The sequence below is a fragment of the Rattus norvegicus genome, chromosome 12 (genome assembly GCF_036323735.1).
Source record: "Rattus norvegicus strain BN/NHsdMcwi chromosome 12, GRCr8, whole genome shotgun sequence".
Classification (NCBI taxonomy): domain Eukaryota; kingdom Metazoa; phylum Chordata; class Mammalia; order Rodentia; family Muridae; genus Rattus; species Rattus norvegicus.
In genome coordinates, this window is record NC_086030.1 from 26,304,543 (window position 1) to 26,325,825 (window position 21,283).

Consider the following 21,283-nt stretch of genomic DNA (forward strand, 5'->3'; position numbering starts at 1 on the left):
GTAACCCGGCTCCTCTCTGCCGAGCCCTGTCCCTGCACTCAGTGTATTTTTTAGTCACTCCAAGTCTTTGTGGACCAGGCCATGATGTTACATCTGTGTTGTAAGAGTACAGTGTACCAGGCCTTATTTGTCATATAGTAACCCTGCTGTACCACCATCCTCGAAGATGCTCTGTAGCTCAGAACAAGGGCTCCAGGACACCCTGAGGCAGTAGCTTAGGTAGGACTAACACAGGTTCCTAGGCTGGGGAGATGGACAGTTTGCTATAGGAATTAAGGACCCAAGTCCAGACCCACAGACAGAGCCCACAGAAAAGCTGGGCTTGTGTGATGCCTGCATCTGGGACCCCAGTGCTATAAAGCAAACAGGAGAATCTCAAAAGCTCGTTGGCCACCCAGCCTAGCCAAGATGGCAGGCTTCAGGTTCAGTAGAGCCCCTGCCTCATAGCAGTAAGGTAGACAGTGATAAAGGACATCGAGACTTCTGCATGCACAAGCAAGCACACACACACGCACCTGTGCACACACACACCACACAAAAACAGAACAGCTAAGGACTATCACTGACCACAAGAAACCCTAGATAAAAAACTGGAGAGAGAGCTCAGTGGTTAAGAGTAACTGCTCTTTCAGAGGTTCTGAGTTCAAATCCCAGCACCCAACATAGTGGCTCACAACCATCTGTAATGAGATCTGATGCCTTTTTCTGGTGTCTGAAGACAGCTACAGTGTATTCACATATAATAAATAAATAAATAAATCTTCGAAAAAAAACAAAAAAAACAAAAACCTAATGTGCTGCTAGGTGGTGGTAGCAGTGGAACACGCCTTTAATCCAGCACTCAGAGGCAGATCTCTGTAAGTTCAAGGCCAGCCTGGTCTCTTATCATAGCCAGGACTGTTACACAGAGAACCCTGTCTTGAAAAAACAAAAAACAAATAAACAAAACTCTGAAGTATCCCTCAGCTGTCTCCACAGCCCTCCCTGTGCCAGGAGCTCAGAAGCTGTCTCCCCTTTCACTCCATCTTCTTTTGAGAACTTACATTCTTCCTGTTCAACTTGTGTGACTCAGGGGGCGTGGATGAGTGGTGCACCGCCCGCCGAGAATCCCCCAGTGTCACATGAGCTCATGATCCTGCACACCCTCCCTGTGCCAAGCAGAAGTCTACTGAGCAGGAACACACACAGACACAATACTGTCCCAAGTCTTCCTACCCCACCACAGACCCCAGCCCAATACTCCATTCACAGTGGCAGGCCAGGCACCAGCGGGCATTCCACACACGCTAGCTAGCCTAGAACACAGCTGGAGACACTGACGTCATAGCGTGCCAACAGCTGTGCCATGAGAGACTGCTAGGGCACAGGCCTGTACCAGCTCTTAGACCCTGAGCTGACGAGTCTCCTGATTCCCACAGCCAGCTCCCAGAGCTCCCATCAAATTCCGTCCTCATTTCCCAGGTTCTCAGTCATATGGCAGCACACTCTGGAGCGTCCCAGACCCTGCTATCCCTCAAAGCTGAAAAAGGGCCAAGGAATGGTCCTAGAACGGACAAAACCAAGAAGCACAGGCTCCACTGTCCCTAGAAGCCCTTACTCTCTCGGCTTGCCTGGTTTCATTGAGAAAATGGAGATGTCAACTATGTGAGATTTTCTTCATGAGAACTAAGCCAGACAGTATAGATCACCCACCCAGCTGGGTGTGGCAACACATGCCTATAAACACCAGCACTACAGAGAAGGAGGCACAAAGAGTTTGAGTTTGAGGCTGGTCTGGACCACACGGGGACTGTCACAAACAAACAAACAACTGTTAAGGGCTGCTGAGGTGGCTCAATGAGAGAAGTGTTTGCAACACAAGCAGGGGGACCTGAATTCAGACCCCCAGAGCTTATGCTAAAATGTTATGTCTATGACCCCCAGCCTGGAAGGGTGCACACAGGTAGGCTTAGCTCTGCTACCCAGCTTGTCTGGCGGAAATGAAACACAGGTGAGCTCCTCAGTCAGCGAGAGACACTGTCCCAAAAGATAAATTTGGGAAAAGGGCTAAGGAAGACATCTTGACATCAAGTTCTGGTCTCCATATGCACCCTTCCAGGAGAGAGTAACACACACACACACACACACACACACACACACACACACACACACACACACACACACTTACTTTAAAGTTGGGTATAGTAAACACACCTGTGATCTTAGGACCTCAAAGGCAGGGACAGAAGGATCAAAAGTTCAAAGCCAGCCTGAGTTACAGGAGAGAATGCCTCTAAAACCCAAACTACAACAAATTAGCCTACAGAGTATGCACCCAGCACTGGCCCGAGGCAGATTTCAACCCCAGGCTTTGGCCTTCCTGCTGTCTACTTCTGTCCAGGTGCAGAGGGAAGGGAGGCCACAGTATGCAAACACAGTAGTGGATCTGGCCCGTGAGGACTCTGAGCAACTCTGGGTGCCAGGCTGGCCACCAAGCCTTCAAGGCCTCCAACAAAGGCCCAGACACTGCCTGAGGATAAGACCTGGGGTGCCCTGGGCAAGGCTGGTTCCCCTCAGAATCTACAATTTAAAGTGCCTATAACCTAGGCATAGACCAGATGTTGACATCAGAGCCTGTGACTCCAAAATGTCACTAATGGCTTAGGTAGCCAGGTCCTACAGTTTACAGGTATGTTCCAACATGTGTGTCCATCCTCAGATAAACCAACTTCCAGAGCTCTGCACAACACCAGGGGTATGGTCAGAGATGCTGGTTCCAGTCTTCAGTGAAAGTGAGGCCACAGCAGACCCTGGGTCCACCACCACTACCCTCTGCAGTTGGCCAGTGCCCTCTCATAACAATCTCTCCACCTCTGGGACCTCATGCCCAGCCATAGCTAACTCTACAAGTTCCAGAACATTCTAAGTCTTTGATTCTATTGGTGCCTCACTAAGCACGCATGCAGATCCTTCCAGAATGCCACTAAGTCTTCCTCCTGAACCTTCTGGCCCACATCATCACAAGGGAGGTGACAACACTCCCCTGTCCCCTTTAACACAGAGGCCACAATCATCCCAGCAAGCCTGCATGTCCTCAAGTCAGTCTCCTTGAGGGAACAGCTACTACCAACCCCCATATGGGGCTATAGAACTTCAAATGTCCCACAACACAGAGGGTCTGAAACCCTAGGACAAATGAGATGGCTGAATGGGTAGATACCTGCCACTAAGCCTGGCTACTTGAGTTAGATCCCCCAGGACCCACACAACAGAAGAGAACTGACTCCCGCAAGCTGTCTTCTGACCTCCACCCACAAGCTATAACACACACATGCACATGCAAAGAATGCAATAAAAATATAGGGGGAGAGCCACAAATGCCAGGGGCCTGGGCTTTTTGAGTTGGTGCCTAGACAGGCCCACCAGCTTGCCGCTGGAACCCTACAATCATGCATGGTAGCCCCGAGTCCATGCCCACTCTCTTACCACAGCCCCGGCCGCACTTCAAAAACGTAATTTGTTTCAGCACCTAATGGTGGGGCTATTTAGGGTATTCTTAATTATGGAAATTACACTAATTAGATGTGGGGGAAAGCCTCAATCTGGAGGCAATATAAACATACTATACAATATGGGAAGTTCTTTTAGTACTGGGGATGGCACCCAAGACTGCTACTGAACTAAATACCACCACCCCTAATAATGGGATTTTCTGAGATGGGGGTCTGGCTCCAAATTGACCTTGAAGTCCAGGCAATTCTCTTGCTTCAGCCTCTAAGTGATGTTGGTAGGTAGGTAGGTAGGTAGGTATGTACATACGCACGTAGGTAGTAGGCATGAGCCACTACACTCAGCTCTTTTAAATTTTTTATTATTTATGCTTTTAATTATGTGCATCGGTGAGTCCAGGTTCCTGCAGAGCCATCAGATGCCCCTGGAGCTGGAATTACAGGCAACTGTAGGCTGGGCTAGGAACCGGATTCTCTGGAAAAGCAGCAGGCACTCTTTAACATCTAAGCCACGTCTTCAGCCCCTGGTTTTATAAGACGGAGTCTCACTTGTAGTCCAGGTTGGCCTGGAATTCTAGAAAACCCTCCTGCTTCCGACTCCTACAGAGCTGGGATTATAGGCCTGGCCACCACTGGTCCTACACACTTGACTCTCTAAGCTGTTTTCTTTTTTTTTTTTTTCCCGGAGCTGGGGACCGAACCCAGGGCATTGTGCTTGCTAGGCAAGTGCTCTACCACTGAGCTAAATCCCCAACCCCTCTAAGCTGTTTTCTAAGTCGTCTGAGTTAGGTGCTTTCCAAGGAACATGGGTCTGAAACTCCACCCCCAAGCAGCTGACAGTTACCAGACCTGTAAGCAGAGGCCCGAAGAGACTTTTCAGAGGCCAAGAAAGCCTACAGTTAGATCCCAAGTACAAATCTAAGAAGTTGTTTTACTTTATTAGAAAATCCAATTTAAGGGGTTGGGGATTTAGCTCAGTGGTAGAGCGCTTGCTTAGGAAGCACAAGGCCCTGGGTTCGGTCCCCAGCTCCGAAAAAAAGAACCAAAAAAAAAAAAAAAAAAAAAAAAAAAAAGAAAGAAAGAAAGAAAAGAAAATCCAATTTAAAACAAACAAATGAAAAAAAAAAAAAAATAGGGGCTGTTGAGGTGACCGGAGTTCAGTCCCTGGGACCTGCATGATAGAAAGAACAGACGCTGTCGGTGTCCTCTGACCTCCACATCTATGCACGCCACACCATGGAGCACATGGAGAGTACAAACACCATATGTAAGAATGGGATTCTTTTTTAAATTAGGGATGTGAAATCACAGTGTACAGCACTGCCTCACATGCACACCGCCTGGTTTTCAAACCTCAGCACCAGACCAAACAAAACAAAAACCACGAAATTAAAAATTGGTGCTGGGGTTGGGGATTTAGCTCAGTGGTAGAGCGCTTGCCTAGGAAGCACAAGGCCCTGGGTTCGGTCCCCAGCTCCGAAAAAAAGAACCAAAAAAAAAAAAAAAAAAAAAAAAAAAAATTGGTGCTGAGGGGGCTGGAGAGAGGTTAAGAGCACTGGCTGCTACCTCAGAGGACCCAAGTTCAATTCTGAGGACCCACATGGCTACTCGCAACATCTCTAACTGCAGTTCCAGGGGATCCAGTGCCCTTCTCTGGCCTCTCTGGGCATTGAGCATGCACACAGTGCACATACACGCTTGTAGGCAAAATACCCACAGACTGAACGATTGTTTTAAACTGATCCTGAGGGTGGAACCCAGACACTCACGCTAAGCATACAATCTGCCAGCAAACCACACCTAACCTCAGCTCCTAGTTTCTCACGTTTTCTTAAGTAAGAAAGTACTTTCTTCCTTTAAAATAAATATAAGGGGCTGGAGAAGATGGCTCGGTGCTTAAGAGCACCACTGGCTGTTTTCCTGATTAGATGTCCAGCATCTACATGGAAGCTCACAACTGTCTGTGGCTCTAGTTCCAGGGGACTGACACCTTCACACAGACAAACATGCAGGCAAAGCACATACAAGTAAAGTTATTCATAAATTAAAATATAAGTAAATATAAAATAAAATAATCTGAGGCTGAAGAATTTCCTAGCTGGGGGAGACCATTTGCTCTCAAGCCTGAGGACTTATGTCTGACTCTCCGGTACACATGTAATATAACAGCGTGTGTGTGTGTGTGTGTGTGTGTGTGTGTGTGTGTGTGTGTGTGTGTGTGTAACCCCAGCACTGGGGGCAGTCAGGCAGTAGAGCAGAGCGGTCCTGGGAGCCAGAAGGCGGACCTGCCGAGCTGAAGACGTGAGTTCTAGCTGAGTCAATGACCCTGCCCCAAGGCAATAAATAAGGGAGAAAGCAATAGAGGAAGACAGCCAATGTCCTGGTCTAGCTTCCACACACACACACACAGGCACACACACACAGGCACACGTACCTCGATCACATGCATGCGACACCACACAGATTAAATAATCTTTCGCCAGACGGTGGTGGCGCACACCTTTGATCCCAGGACTCAGGAGACGGGCAGGTGGATCTCTGAATTCGAGACCATCCTGGTCTAGAAAGAGTTCCAGGACAGCTGGGGCTACACAGAAAAATCCTGTCTTAGAAAACAAAAATGTTTTTTGGTTTTTTTTTTTTTAAATCTCTTTAACATGCAAAACCCTGCTAGAGGTGACAGCACTTACCTAAAATGTCAAACACATTTAAAAGGTCAAACTCACCACCAACCACGCCAGTGCCCGGCTGTTGCTCAGCAGCGTTGCTGTACACAGCTGCTCCGATCCCTGTGGGGTTTCACTAAGGGGTGGGGGTTGGGGGAGCTTGATCAACTCATCAGAGCAACTCCCTGCTAACACCCCCTTCCCATCCCTCAACTCCAAGAAAAACAAACCACCCAGGTGCCGCCTGGGGATTACAACAGTCCTGTGACAGCAGACGTGTAATCTTCCCTCTGCTTTACTGTTCTGCAGGGATGGGGGGTCAGGCACGGTGACCTGACATCTACAACTTACTGTGACTTTGAAGTTCTAATCTTCCTGCCTCTGCCCCAAGGGACTGGGATGCCAGGCATGCTCAAGAGCTGAAAGTGTACCTTAGTGGTAGAGCATTTGCCTACCATACACAAGGCCCTGGGTTCTATAATTAGCATAGAACAAAAGAGAGCAAAGAAAAGAAAAAAACCAGCAGCAAGCTGCTCAAAACTACATGGGCCCCAACTAAGCAAGCAGGATCTGTGAGTTAGAGGCCAGCCTGAGGTGCTAAGGCCCTGGAAATGCCCTAAGGTAACATGGCTCTCGGGACTGCCCAGGATAAGGAGAAGAAAACAGCAAACCTGTCAACACCAAAAGCAAATATTTTAGAGTGTTCTAGTTACAAATCTGCTGCTGTGAGGCAAAAATAATATGTAAACTATCAGGAGTGACTGTATTCCAGTCAGACTGTAAGAACAGCTGGAATGGCTACCTAGAATCCCCCAGAGAAGGGCTGGGAGTCGTGGCTCAATGAATGGTACAACACTTACCTAGAATCATCCAATTAGAGCTTAGGGGCATGACCCAGGAGTAGAGCACCTCCCTAGAATCCCCCAGTGAGGGGTTGGGCTCATGGCTCAGAGGTATAGCCCCTGCCTAGAAACACACTATGAGGGGGCTGGGAGCTTAGCTCAGCTGTAAGCAATTGCCTAGAATTCCCAAGGAAGCGGCTGGGAATGAGATTCAGTGGTAGAACATTTTATTTGCCTAGGATCATCCAATTAGAAGTTGAGGGTATGCCCAATATTGTACTTGCCTCCTCACCCCTCAAGGGGTGTGGCAGAATACCGCCTTGGAATCTTCTAGTAAGAGGCACAGTGGGGGGCTAGAGAGATGGCTCAGTGGTTAAGAGCACTGACTGCTCTTCCAGAGTTCCTGAGTTCAAATCCCAGCAACCACATGGTGGCTCACAACCATCTGTAATGAGATCTGATGCCCTTTTCTGGTATATCTGAAGACAGTGTACTTATATATAATAAATAAATCTTAAAAAAAATAAGTCTTTAAAAGAGGCACAGTGGTAGAAGACTTGCCAAGCACATAAGAGGTGCTGGGTTCAATCCCCAATGCCTATAAAAACAACAAACTTTTCTATGGGGGAAAAAATCCACAGGTGTGGAACTAGGCATTGGTGGTTCAGGGCTATAAGTTACTCCAGCCCCTGGAAGGCGCAGGTAAAACACAGCAACTTAAAGGATAGCCTGAGCTACAGAGAAAGACTGCCTTAAACTCCCTCAAAAAGGTAGAAATAAGGGGCTGGAAAAATGGCTCAGTGGTTAAGAGCACCAACTGCTCTTCCAAAGGTCCTGAGTTCAAATCCCAGCAACCACATGGTGGCTCGAAACCATCTGTAATGGGACAAGATGCCCTCTTCTGGTGTTTCTGAAGACAGCTGCAGTGTACTTACATATAATAAATAAAGGGGTTGGAGATTTAGCTCAGTGGTAGAGCGCTTGCCTAGCAACCGCAAGGCCCTGGGTTCGGTCCCCAGCTCCGAAAAAAAAAAAATAAATCTTTTTTTAAAAAGTAGAAATATGAATTACAAACGTAGAGAAAGACTAAAATCAACAATGTATTCCAGTTTTTCTAGCACTTGGAGGTAGGAACATGAGGATCAAGAGACCAAGATTGGGCAGGGCACAGCTGGAGACAAGAGACAATCGCGGGCTGGAGATGGCTCAGTGGTTAAGAGGACTGATTCCTCATTCAGAGGTCCTGAGTTCAAATCCCAGCAACCACATGGTGGCTCACAACCATCTGTAATGAGCTCTGATGCCCTCTTCTGGTGTGTCTGAAGACAGCTGCAGTGTACTCATATAATAAATAAATACATCTTTTAAAAAAAAATAAGAGAGGGGCTGGGGATTTAGCTGGGGCTGGGGATTTAGCTCAGTGGTAGAGCGCTTACCTAGGAAGTGCAAGGCCCTGGGTTCGGTCCCCAGCTCCGGAAAAAAAAAAAAAAAAAAAAAACCAAAAAAAAAAAAAAATAATAAGAGAGAGAGACAATCGCTTTTCCGTTTGTTTTCTTCAGACAAGGTCTCTATGTAGCCCTGGCGGTCCTGGAACTCGCTCTGTAGACCAGGCTGGCCTCAAACTTGTAGAGATCCACCTGTGTCTGCCTCTGAAGTGCTGGGATTAAAGGCATGCGCCACTAAAGTTGGGACACCAAGGTGACTCCGTGGGCAGAAGTGCCTTCGTGCAAACCTAACAGCCTGAGTTCGAGCCTCAGGACCCACATAAAGAGAGTAGAGAACCGGCTCTGTGAAGCCCAACAAAAAAAAAAAAAAAAAAAAACAACCATAATGGGTGACAAACGACTCGGCAGATAAAGGTGCTTGTCACCTGAGCTCAATCTCTAGGATCCATAGGCTGAAGGAGAGTCAACTCTTACAAGCTGCCCTCTGACCTCCACTGGTGTGCACCCACAAACAAACAAACACACACACACCACACATACACACAAAGTAAATAAGTAAAATATAAATTAAAATTAAAAATTTTAGGGGTTGGGGATTTAGCTCAGTGGTAGAGCGCTTGCCTAGCAAGCGCAAGGCCCTGGATTCGGTCCCCAGCTTCAAAAAAAAAAAAAAAAATTTTAACTAAATAATTAAGAACACACAAATACCACACACACACACACACACACACACACACACACACACACAGTCTGAAAGCATGCTGGCTTCCCTTCCAGTTCTCCTTTGCTCCAGGGATTTCCCAGGCTCCACTCTGCTTCAGGCCACCTTGAGAAAACCAAAGATCGTGCTCCCTCTGAACCTCTGAACCTTCTGCCCACCCCACCCCCGCCACCCCCACAGCTGCCTCGAGCCTACACAATCAACAGCAGCCACATCCAGCACATCTGTTTGGCTCATCCATCTCCCATATTCATAAGCACATGCTCCCAGCTGGCCTCACCAACTCCTCTCTCCTAGATTTACCTCAAATCCAGGTGCACCATGAAGCCTTTCAAATGTCTGCTCTGATCTGAGTTTGTCCCTCCCTCCCCTCCCCACAATCTGCAGAATGAACCTCACATTCTATAAGGGCAACGCTCACAGCCATCATGATACTGTGGCACACACGTCAAATTCCAGCACTCTGGAGGCAGGGGCAGGAGTGTCAAAGTTTGATACTCTATGTAGCCTTATAACTACGTAGAGAATCCCAGGCCACTCTAGGCAGGACAGGGTCATAAACCACCGAAAAGGATTTGACTGAAGATCTGTGTTCCCTCTCCCTCCACCCCAAAGACTCTCCTCACCCACCCTGAACTGTGTGGATGGATGTAGATGCAGGAGTAGGTGTGGGGTATGTGCGGAAGCCAAGGGTTCACACTAGGCGTCTTCCACAAGTACTCTCCACCTTGTTATCACAGTACAGATGGACTTTGCGTCTGCGGGCCACAAGACGGGCCCTGGGAGTTACCGGATTTTGTGAGCCGGCTGATGTGGGTGCTGATAACTGAACTTCGGTCCTTAAAGAGAGCAGCAAGTGCTTTTCTTTCACCACTGAGCCAACTCTCCAGTCCTGGCCTCCTTACGTCTCGAGATAGGATCTCAACATCACCAGGACAACTGGCTGGCAAGCCCCTGGGGTTGACCTTCGCAGCACTGGGATTCCAAGCATGAACCGGCACACTGACAGGGGTTCTGCTGACCCAAACTCACGTGCTCAGCTCCTGTGCAAGTACTTTACCCACGGAGCCAACTCCTCAGCCTCCACCTATATTTTCAACTACGATTTATTTATTTTGGGGCTGAGAGATGGCTCAGTGGTTAAGAACACTGACTGCTCTTCCAGAGGTCCTGAGCTCAATTCCCAGCAACCACATGGTGGCTCGCAACCATCTGTGATGAGATCTGATACCCTCTTCTGGTGTGTCAGAAGATAGTGACAGTGTGCTTATATATATACAAAATAGATATATAAATTTTTTTAAAAAAAGATTACTTCTGGTGCTAAGAATAGAACCCAGATCCTTGACTGTGCTAAGCAAGGCTCTCTAACTGACCCATGCCCACACCCCTCCCTGGCAGACCATAGGCAATGTTCTACCACTAAGTTACAACTGAGCCCCAAGGCCCAATTTAAACACCACACTCTGATGTGCCCGATGGAGAGAAAAGACGTCCTTCGTTCCTACAGCTTTCTATCTATCCTTCACAGAATTCTGCTAAAATCCTCCTAGTGCCCAGAGCTTTGGTGTAGATCTGTGGTGTTGAGGAACTTATAAGCTAAGTGGTGGTGCAGGCCTTTAATCCCAGCACTCAGGATGCAGGGGCAGGCAGATCTCTGAACTTGAGGCCAGCCTGGTCTACAGAGTGCCAGGACAGCCAGGGCTACACAGAAACCCTCTGTCAAAAATAGAAATACAAATAATACAAATGCTATTACTATTACTACTACTAATAATAGTAGTAGTAGTAATAATAGTAATAGTAATAATTTTTAAATCTGAAAGACACTCATTTTGCTTTGGTTTGTTTTTTAACGTTATTTACCTTTGAGACAAGGTCTCATGTACTCCATCCAAGCTGGCCTAAGTACCTAAGGATGACTTTGCATGCTAGGGCCACAGAAGTGAAACAACGCACCTATGCAGAGCTGGGGGATGGAACCTAGGGTTTGAGCAAGGTAGACAAGCACTCTACCAACTAAGCTACATTCCCAGCCCTAAAACAACTGAGTTAGCACTCATTTAAGGAGACAATTCACAGCACAAGGTCAGCGTTAGTCTGCTCACGAGTGAAGCCCCCAAAGCTGATGACCTCTTTAAAACACATACAGACATATATACAAACACACATGTATAAACAGATCGATTTGCTATTGTATATTTTAGGCCATACTCAGAAGGGTGACAACACAGACAGGAAGAGGGCACTGAATTCCCTGGAGCTGTAGTTACAGATGGCTGTGGGCAGCCTCACATGGGTTCTTGGAACGGAATTAGGGTCAGCTGCAAGACCAGGAAGTGTCCTTAACCACTGTACCATCTCTCTACCCCTAGGGTAGTGTGCATAGAACCACAAGCACATTGGAGACCAGGTTCCAGTGTATGCACATCTTTGGGTGACAATTCAAGGCCTTCAGAACCGGCTACATCTGCCTAGTGCCCACAATCCCAGCCTCTCCACTCCTCAGTCACTCTAGTTCTGGCTGGTACAGCTCCACTAACAGCAGCCTGGCCCAGCCCTGGCCAGCAGCTTCCTGACTATGCAAATGCTGACACTCCTTCCCGCTTTCTCCCTCTGACACTACAATTACAGTTCCATGCATGGCCTTACTTTACAGTGAGCCTTGGCCATAGTCACTTTCACAAGTCATCCTGACCCTGCCTACCTCCTCCTGGAGGAGAGGGGCTCACCTCATAATTCACCTCAGCTCTCTCTACACGTATCGAAACTCCATGTCACTAACTGGTGCATCTGTCTTTCCACCTGAGGAGCTGCCAGAGAGACAGCGATCTCATCTGGCACCCAGCAGAGGTTTGTGCAAACAGAGAAATGAACATTTCTGGTTCATATGCAGTGATAGTGACCTGTTTCTCTGGCCCATAAAGCATGGGTCTGTTGGTCGTTTTTTTTTTTTTTTTGGTTTTGAGATATCTCCCTGAGTAGCCCAGGCTGGGTTAGAATTCACTACGTATCCAAGGATGGCCCCACACTCATGATCCTCTTGCCTCAGTTTATTGAATGCTGGGATTGCAACTTATACCACCATGCAAGGGTGAACTGGCTACATACCCCAGGCTTACCTCAAACCTTCAGTTCTACCTAAGCCTCCCGAGTGTGGGATGACAAGCATCCATCACCTTGCTAGGCATTATTTTCTTTTTAATTTATTATTTTTGTGTGAATGTGGGCTTGTGTTTGAAATGGAGGAGTGTAGAAGGGATGGTTTTCGGGAATCCAGTCTCTCTTTCCACCGTGGAAGCCAAGGATAGAAGCCAGGTGGTCAGATTTGTGCAGTAGGGATAGCGTTATTTCTTTAAAAAAAAAAAAAAAAAAAAAAAGGCAGGACCAGTCAGATGGCTTGGCGGGTAAAAGTACTTACTGCCAATTATGATTACTTGACTTAGATCTCCAGAACTTACCTGCTAGGGAGACGTGACTCCTGCAAACTGCCCTGTCACCTCCACACGTGCACCAGGGCCCGCACAATAATAAAAAATAAACGTTTTGAAGTGCTGGGGCTTGAACCCAGGTCTTGTATGCTGGCTAAGCACTTTACCGAAGCTGTTTCCAGCCCATAAGGCATGTCTAAGGAAGGATGTATCCTCTAAGACTGGTTAGACAGAAGCAGCGCTGGCAAGGAGCCAAATGAATTTATTTGCAACAGCTGGCAATCAACAATCAACTCCCAGGCCTCACTTCACTCCTGGAACCCCAGAATCCCACCGTCCATGCGGCCTGCTTCGTTATGTATGTGTCTGTAGAAAAGCAATGTGCGTGTGTGCACAGATGCACTAGGGGTTCCTGGAGGCTAGGGGATAGCCTGGGCTACAGTTCTGCAGGTGCCATCAACCTAGGCTGGTTGACTGCCTAGCACACCGCAGGGATTCACCTGTCTCCTCCCTAGCAGAAAAGCGCAAGCACAAACCACCATGCCAGGCTTTCTACGTTGGTTCTGGAAAGCGAATCTGGACCCTCCTGCTTGCCAGACAAGCACTGTATGGACTGAGCCATCTCCCTTCCATGCCCACACCCACCTCCTTTGAAACCAGCTTTCAAAAGCAGCAAGGTTGATTTCCCCATGGCTCTCACCTCCTCTTCACTGAAGGGCTGGCACCAAACTGTCCCTTCTTGATGGAGATCGTCAGAAGCAATAACTTGTCTGGGCTCCCATCTTGATATGAACAGCAAACAAGAACCGGGAAAATCCGAGGGCTTGCTGACTCAGCCACACCAATTCCGAGGTACCTTTGCCAAAAAGATGATTAAGTCCTCAATGAAGAAACGGCAAGAGAAAACGAGCGCACAGATGTTGGGTCCCGTGTGCTGTGGCAGGCGACTGGAAACCACCAGGCTTATTGTACAACAGCCTGGGCAGGGAGCACAAAGTAGGGACAGTTTTTCTCAGTCCCCTCAACTAAGCCCTTTCCCAGAAAAGCCCATATGAGGACCTCAGAAGGAAGTCCCACGGGCGGTCCATGAAGTAAATCAACCCAGAGAGGGTAAAAATTTGACCAAAGTCACACTGTAAATAAGCAAAGAGACTAGATACCCAAGCAGCTGACGTCAACCCTCACTTTCTTGGCTACTGGGAGGGAAGTCTACATCACAGAACTCTTACTTTTTCTTTTTTTGGTGGGTTGTTTTTTTTTTTTTTTTTTCTTTTTCTTTTTTTCGGAGCTGGGGACCGAACCCAGGGCCTTGTGCTAAATGTTTTGTTTTTTGGTTTTTTTTTTTTTTTTTTTTTTTTGAGCAGGGTCCACAGTATATAGCTTAGGGCTAGATTGGAACTCCTGAGTCTCATGCTTCTGCCTCACAAGTACTGAAATTACAGGCATAAATCACCATACCTGGCTAACACTTTTTGGGAGTGTGGGTGTGTGTGTGTAATATAGTATCTTGTTATGCAGCACAGGCAAGCTTTAAACTACCCTCAAGCCCTGGTCTCCCAAATGCTGGGATTACAAGCATGCAACACATCGCTCGGCTCTCTAGAACTTTAAAGGGGCCAAGATGGTATGGAGTTCCTTAAATGTCTTGCCTGTGTACACATTCGTATTTACGCCACTGTGGAGGCAAAGCTAATATGGGCAACCCTGCGGCTGTCTGAGGGAAAGGATGAAAAGCGGAGCTTCAAAACAGAGACACCCCAAAGTGCCCCGGGGACCCAGTTTGACAGAGACCGAGAATGGAAAGGCAAACGCCCCCAAAGTCCAACTCTCAGCCAGTGGTGGATCACTATCGCCTGGATGACTAAAACTGTCCCCTCAGGGAACCAGGGTAGCAATAGCCTCACGGCTCTTCCAGGTCCTGTAGGACTCAAACTGCCAGAGATGCGACCCCCGTCTCTGCAAATATAAGGCTCTCACCACACCCAGCCGGTCCCCAACGCTCAGAGCGTCCCAACTGCGACTTCCCGCCTCCAGGACCCTGGTACCCGGTGCCCAGGGCTCCCAACGCCCCCAGGACTCACCCAACCCGCCGGCACGGCCCTCCCTCCCTCGCACGACCGCCCCCTTCCGGTCTCAGCTTGGCTCAATAGCCCCCTCTCCTCAACCCACCCACCCACCTTCAGGACCCTAGCCTGGGCGCCAGCAGGTGGCTCGCCCGTCCCGCTCACCGAGTCTGAGGGAAGCAGAAGGAACAGGTTGAGAGGAGCGCCGACCTCCGGGCTCAGCTCCGGCTCGGCCTGGGAAGAACCCCCGAGTATATCTCCGACTCCGAGCAGGAGGCAGCCGGAGTGAAACTCGGCGTCGCAGCCTCCAAGCGCCGCGTTGCGCATGTCCCCCTCGCGCGGTGCCTTCTGGGAAATGTAGTTCTGGTGAAGCTGAGTGGGCTGAACCAAAGCGCACCAGCTGTTGTAAAGGTACCCAGCCTTCCTTCTCTTTCTCCTACTGATTTACTCCTTCATTAATTACTGATGCATTTGATTTTTAATAATTTTTATATCTCTTTTTATTATTATGTGTGTATATTCTGGAGGTGGGTGTACTTATAGAGGTCAAGGAACAACTTTAGGAGCCCCTTCTCCGCGTCCACCTTCACGTGGGTTCCACGGATCGAACTCAAGGTGTCAGGCTTGTCAGCAAATGCCTTTACTCTCTAAGCCATATTGCCAACCCCTGATTTTTCTTTTTGTGGTGTTGAGGATCAAAGTTAATGCAAGCACTTTAGACGACCAAAGTTATTGCAAGCACTTCAGACAAGTGTTCTAGTACTAATGAATCCCCAGCTGTAAGATTCACCTTTTGGGGGTGGAGGGGGTTCAGGATCTCATATACCCCCTCTGAATTTGCTATGTAGCCAAGGCTAGCCTTAAACTCCTGAATCTCCTGCCTCTGTTTCCTAACTGCTGAGCTTACAAGCACAGTCTTTTTTTTTTTTTTTTTTTTTTTTTTTTCCGGAGCTGGGGACCGAACCCAGGGCCTTGCGCTTGCTAGGCAAGCGCTCTACCACTGAGCTAAATCCCCAACCCCTACAAGCACAGTCTTAAGAAACGTACATTTAAATTTAAAAATAAGAAAGTAATCTATTAAAAATGTTAAGCCTTGTCTTATGGTGGCATGGCTCAGTGGTAGAGCACTTAATCTGGCAAGTAGGTAGGAGACCCTGGATTTGCAAAAGAAGTCCTTAAAATTCACGTGACAGAGCCTGTTCCATTCCCCAGAATCTGCTCCCAGCTCACCCAGCAAAAAGGAGAGCACAGCCAGAGAAGTCAAGGAGACCTGGCCTCAGCGCCGGCACTGTGGAGCGCGCGGGCGGAGGGCGGGGGAGGGGGCTGGGGGAGTTGCTACTGTTTTGCTTGGAAAGGCAGAATTGTGTTGCTTCCTGCCTCTGCTAATTGGTCTCCATCTGACGCTCCAGAGGGACAGTCTGATAAGACAGAGCTGCTTTGCTCATTACTTCTGATGAATGGATGGCACCTGGCATTTCCTGGTGCAGACGGCAGCCACCCAGGACCCACATATAACCTATACAGCCAGAAAGAGCTTAATGACAGCCCCAAGGAAAACATGTCTGTCCCCAAAAGCTCTGCATAAGAAGTCCCTCCTAGTGGGGCTAGGGGGGTCGTTTGTTTGGGAGACAGGGTGTCAAATAGCCTCAGCCTGGCTTCAGAGATGACCTGCTACTACTAATCCTCCAGTCTCTACCTTCTGAGCAGTGGGATTGCAGGTGTGGACCGTTGGACCCAGCTTCATGGGTGCACAGGGGTGGGGACCCAGGGCTTCCTGCCTACAGGCAAGCTCTGTACTAACTCAATCATATCCCCAGCCCTCTAAGGAACTCCTGTCTGCTCATTTCCATCTCACAGATAAGGACTCCTGTTTTTTGTTGTTGTTGTTGTTGTTCGTTTGTTTGTTTTTTTCTTTTTTTTCGGAGCTCGGGACCGAACCCAGGGCCTTGCGCTCGCTAGGCAAGCGCTCTACCGCTGAGCTAAATCCCCAACCCCAGGACTCCTGTTTTTTATTCTTATTTTGTGTGCAGGGATAGGTCACGCCACAGCATGCATATAGACGACTGAGAACGTGCCCTTCAGTTCTCTCCTCCCCCACTAGTCCAGGGGTCGAACTGGAGGCATGAGACTCGGTGATACGAGCCATTTTGATGATCTTGTGTTCATACTTAATTCATCTCCAGAGTTTAAGTGTAACCAATCTTTCTTTCGTTCTTTTTTTTTTTTTTTTTTTTTTTTTTTGAGACAACTGTTCCCTATGTAGCCAGGCTGGCCTTGACCTCATGACGAGATGTAACCCAGTTTGTTTCGCCCCCCTCTAGCCTCATATTTTGAATTGTGTGCATTAGCACATAATTAAAACTGTGTTTTTGCTAAATCTGCCTTAAGTCAACTGAATTCACTTCCCAGCCAAATATCCTAGAAAAATGGAGAAAACACCCCCATCCCGTCTTTAAATTCTTTTCGGTAAGAATGCAATTGCTTTCTGCCCTATGGATTGACTTCTTTTTTTGGTTCTTTTTTTTTTTTTCTCGGAGCTGGGGACCGAACCCAGGGCCTTGCGCTTCCTAGGCAAGCGCTCTACCACTGAGCTAAATCCCCAACCCCAAGTATGGACTTCTTACAGACAATCACAATTATGTTTCTTTTTTTTTTTTTTTTTTTTTTGGTTCTTTTTTTTCCGGAGCTGGGGACTGAACCCAGGGCCTTGCGCTTCCTAGCAAGTGCTCTACCACTGAGCTAAATCCCCAACCCCCACAATTATGTTTCTTTATGATGGGTCTATATGGCATTATTGGTTGGCTTACAAGTTAACATCTCTAAAGGTTGTAGAGAAAACACCACATGTCTCACATTGCCCAAAGAGTGTGACTTGTAACAACCTTAAAAGCTAATAAACTTTCCAGTACAGGCAGAGGCAGGTGGATCTCTGACTTCGAGGCCAGCCTAGTCTACAGAGTGAGTTCCTGGACAGCCAGGGTTACACAATGAGACTCTGTCTGGGGCTGAGGGATAGTTAAAGAATTCTAGAGGCTGAAGAGAGACAGCTCAGTGGTTAACAGTGCTTGCTACTGTGTAGAGGACTTGAGTTCAGTTTCCAGTACCCACATGACAGTGCACAACCATCTGTATGTACCTCCAGTTCCAAGGCCACCTTTCTGTGGCCTCCTCAGGCTCTGGGAGAACATGGTGCACAAATGCACATGCGGGCAAGACGCTTGCACACATAAAATAAGCCCTTTTAAAGGTGTTAAATTGTCTCAGTAAACAATACGGTGAGGTATATCTTTCTGAGGAGTATAAGTTACAAGAGGGATGGAGTAGAAACATGAAATTATATGTCAATTAAAAAAATAAAGTTATGGACGCTTCAATGCCCCAGCATAGGGGAATGCTAGCCTGTAGGTGGGTGGGGGAGCTCCCTCATAGAAGCAGGGGGAGGGGGGATGGGATGGGGGTTTGCAGAGGGGAAATGGAGAAGGGGATGACATTTGAAAGGTAATTAAATAACCAATATATAGAAAGAAAGAAAGAAAGAAAGAAAGAAAGAAAGAAAGAAAGGAAGGAAGAAAGACAGACAGACAGACAGACAGGAAGGAAGGAGGCAAGCAAGCAGTGTAGCGGTGGTGTTGCCTTTAGTCCCAGCATTTAAGAAGCAGAGACAGGTGGATCTCCAAGTTCCAAGCCAGCCTGGTCTACAGAGTGAGTTCCAGGACGATCAGGGCTAAAACAAGACAAAACCAGAAAACCAGGCCTGCCCCCCCCCCCGTGTGTGTGTGTGTGTGTGTGTGTGTGTGTGTGTGTGTGTGTGTGTGTGTGTGTGTGTACGCGCGCGTGCGTGTGTGTAGGTGAGAGGACACCTTGCCCAAATCCACCTTTTGGGAACCAGGGATTGAACTCGGTCCCTCAAGCACTGAGCCATCACACTAACCCAGGGTACACATCATTTCACCTCTGAGTAATGACAGGCTAATCCCCCACCTTGCCACCTTTGATGTGTGTCTTAGGAACACATCGTTCCGCTCCTAAGTGAGCATAATCTACCTTCCTCATCAGTTAAGGGAAATTGTACAGCCAGAACAGAGACTCTGCCCTCTCCCGTATATCCACACTGCTCCGTTTTGGTTTTGGTTTTCCAGGACAAGGTTTCTCTGTGTAGCCCTGGCCGTCCAGAACTCACTCTGTAGACCAGGCTGGCCTTGAACTCAGAGATCCACCTGCTTTTGCTACTCGAGTGCCAGGATTAAAAGCGTGCACCACCACTGCCTGGCCACTGCTCTTTTTTTTTTTTTTTAAAGTCTTTATTTTATTTTTATGTATGTGAGCACACGGTTGCTCTCTTCAGACACACCAGAAAGGGCTTCGGATCCCATTACAGATGGTCGGGAGCCACCGTGTGGTTGCTGGGATTTGAACTCAGGACCTCTGGAAGAGCAGTCGGTGCTCTTAACCACTGAGACACCTCTCCAGTCACACTGCTCTTTTCAATTGCCTAACTATCACTGGTGGAGGCTGCCTCTCCCGGGGATGGGAGAGCTTTTCAGCTGAAGCTCAGCAGACCCACCTGCACTCAAATCCTTGTCGAACTTCCTCTGTACCCCAGACACAGCTACTTCCTCTCTGTTATGAGGAAATGAAAGAGTTGAATGAAAGACACGTTCTCAGACGGTTACAACACTCAGAAACTTGAAGACAAGGAACAAATGAAGTTTCATTAAAGAAATGGTCCCCAGCATGTCCCCGGGAATCACATAGAACAGTGCCTACTGGGGCCTGGAGAGAGGGCTCAGCTGTTAAGAGCACATCCTGTTCTTCTGGAAGACCCAAGTTTGGTTCACAGCATTTGCATGGGGCAGCTCAGGTCCATCCGGGACTCCAGCTTCAGGAAATGCAATGCCCAGTTCTGGCCTTAGGCTGCTCTTTCAGAGGACCTGGGTGTGCTTTACAGCATCCGTATGGTGGTTCACGACCCGCCCTCTTCTGGCACTGCAAACACACATGATGGCCCACAGGCATACAAAGCAGGCAACATACACATACAATCTTTTTTTTTTTTTTTAAGGCTCTTTTTTTTTTTTTATTTATTCATTTATTATATATAAGTACACTGTAGCTGTCTTCAGACACACCAGAAGAGGGCATCAGATCTCTTTACAGATGGTTGTGAGCCACCATGTGGTTGCTGGGAATTGAACTCATGACCTCTGGAAGAGCAGTCGGGTGCTCTTAACCGCTGAGCCATCTCTCCAGCCCAATCTTTTTTTTTTTTAAGATTTATTTATTTTATGTATGTGAGTACACTGTCGCTGTCTTCAGACACAGCCAAAGAGGGCATCAGATCCCATTACAGATGGTTGTGAGCCACCATGCAGTTGCTGGGAATTGAACTCAGGACCTCTGGAAGAGCAGTCAGTGCTCTTAACCGCTGGGCCATCTCTCCAGCCCTACATATAAAATCTTAAAATATTTTGAAAAATCTTTTTCTGTGTATTTTTATATGGAGGTCACATATAGAGGTCAGACATAGACTAACTGACTTGGGGCAGGCAATTTCCCTCTACCATTTGGGTCCTTGGGACCTAACTCAAGTTTTCATCCTTCACAGCAAACACCTCCAAAATTTACTGCCTCCAAAAAATACGTTTGTTTCTTCAAGACAGGGTTTCTCTGGGTAATCCTGGCTGCCCTGGAACTCACTCTGTAGACCAGGCTGGCCTCAGACTCAGAGATCTGCCGGCAAGTATCTTTTCCAGCTGAGCCATCTCCCTAGCCTGATCTAATCTTTGACACCCCCACAGCCTTTGCTACAAGTCACATTTCTGGACAACACTGGAGTACCAAGGCCTTCCCCTCCACAGTAGACCAAGAATCAATCTTGCTCTATATATAGTCACCTGGAGTCATGTGGTGACACAGGTTTATAATACTAGCACTTAGGAGATGGAGGTGGGGAGTTGGGGAACTCAGGAGTTTAAGGCTAGGCTTGGTTTAGTGAGACCTGCATCTCAAAAAGTTGGAGAAATCCGTTTTGTGCATGCTTTTCTTTTTTTTTTTTTTTCCCCCTCCGGAGCTGGGGACCGAACCCAGGGCCTTGCGCTTGCTAGGCAAGCGCTCTACCACTGAGCTAAATCCCCAACCCCCGTTTTGTGCATGCTAAGCAAGCATTCTGCTCCTAACTTCAGCTCCAGCCCAAGCCCAGTCATGCACCTGCCTTGAGTGTGACCCTGCCCCCAGCTGCTATATACCAGCATCTTCTGGTTCCCATAGGTCTACACCTAACGACTGTGCCTAGCAGGCAAATGTTCATTTGTCCCCTTAAAGCCCCAAGTGTCACATCCAGTTGTTAGAAAGGCTGAGCCTAGTATGGTGCATGCTGGGAGCTCTAGCTCTTGGGAGAAAGAAGCAAATGCACCAGGAAACAAGGTTGTCCTCAGTGATGAGTCTAGCTGGGCTACAGGAGATGCTGTCTCAAAGGAAAGGATTGGGAGTGTAGCTCAGTGGTGGGACACTTGCTTAGCATGTGCCGAGGCCCTGGATTCTACCCAGTCTTACAAAAAGAAAGGCTGTGTGTGCCTGGCGGCGGCAGCACCAATCTTAAATCCCAGCCATCATAAGGCAGAGGCACGC

General features: G+C 48.0%; 1 protein-coding gene across 3 annotated transcripts in view; it reads right to left on the reverse strand.

Moving 5' to 3' along the window:
* The window catches only part of Dtx2 (deltex E3 ubiquitin ligase 2), a 39,643-nt gene extending 24,644 nt beyond the window's left edge, over window positions 1-14,999 (reverse strand). The window contains exons 1-2 of one of the 3 annotated variants that reach the window (XM_006249159.4): window positions 14,822-14,999; window positions 13,294-13,449 (exon numbers count right to left, since the gene is read on the reverse strand). The gene's annotated coding sequence lies outside the window, so the exon portion shown is untranslated. Of the gene's footprint in view, window positions 1-13,293; window positions 13,450-14,770 lie in introns of all 3 variants that reach the window. The other 2 variants (XM_039089526.2, NM_001107157.2) reach the window with 2 other exon arrangements.
* Between the last annotated feature and the right edge of the window lie 6,284 nt (window positions 15,000-21,283).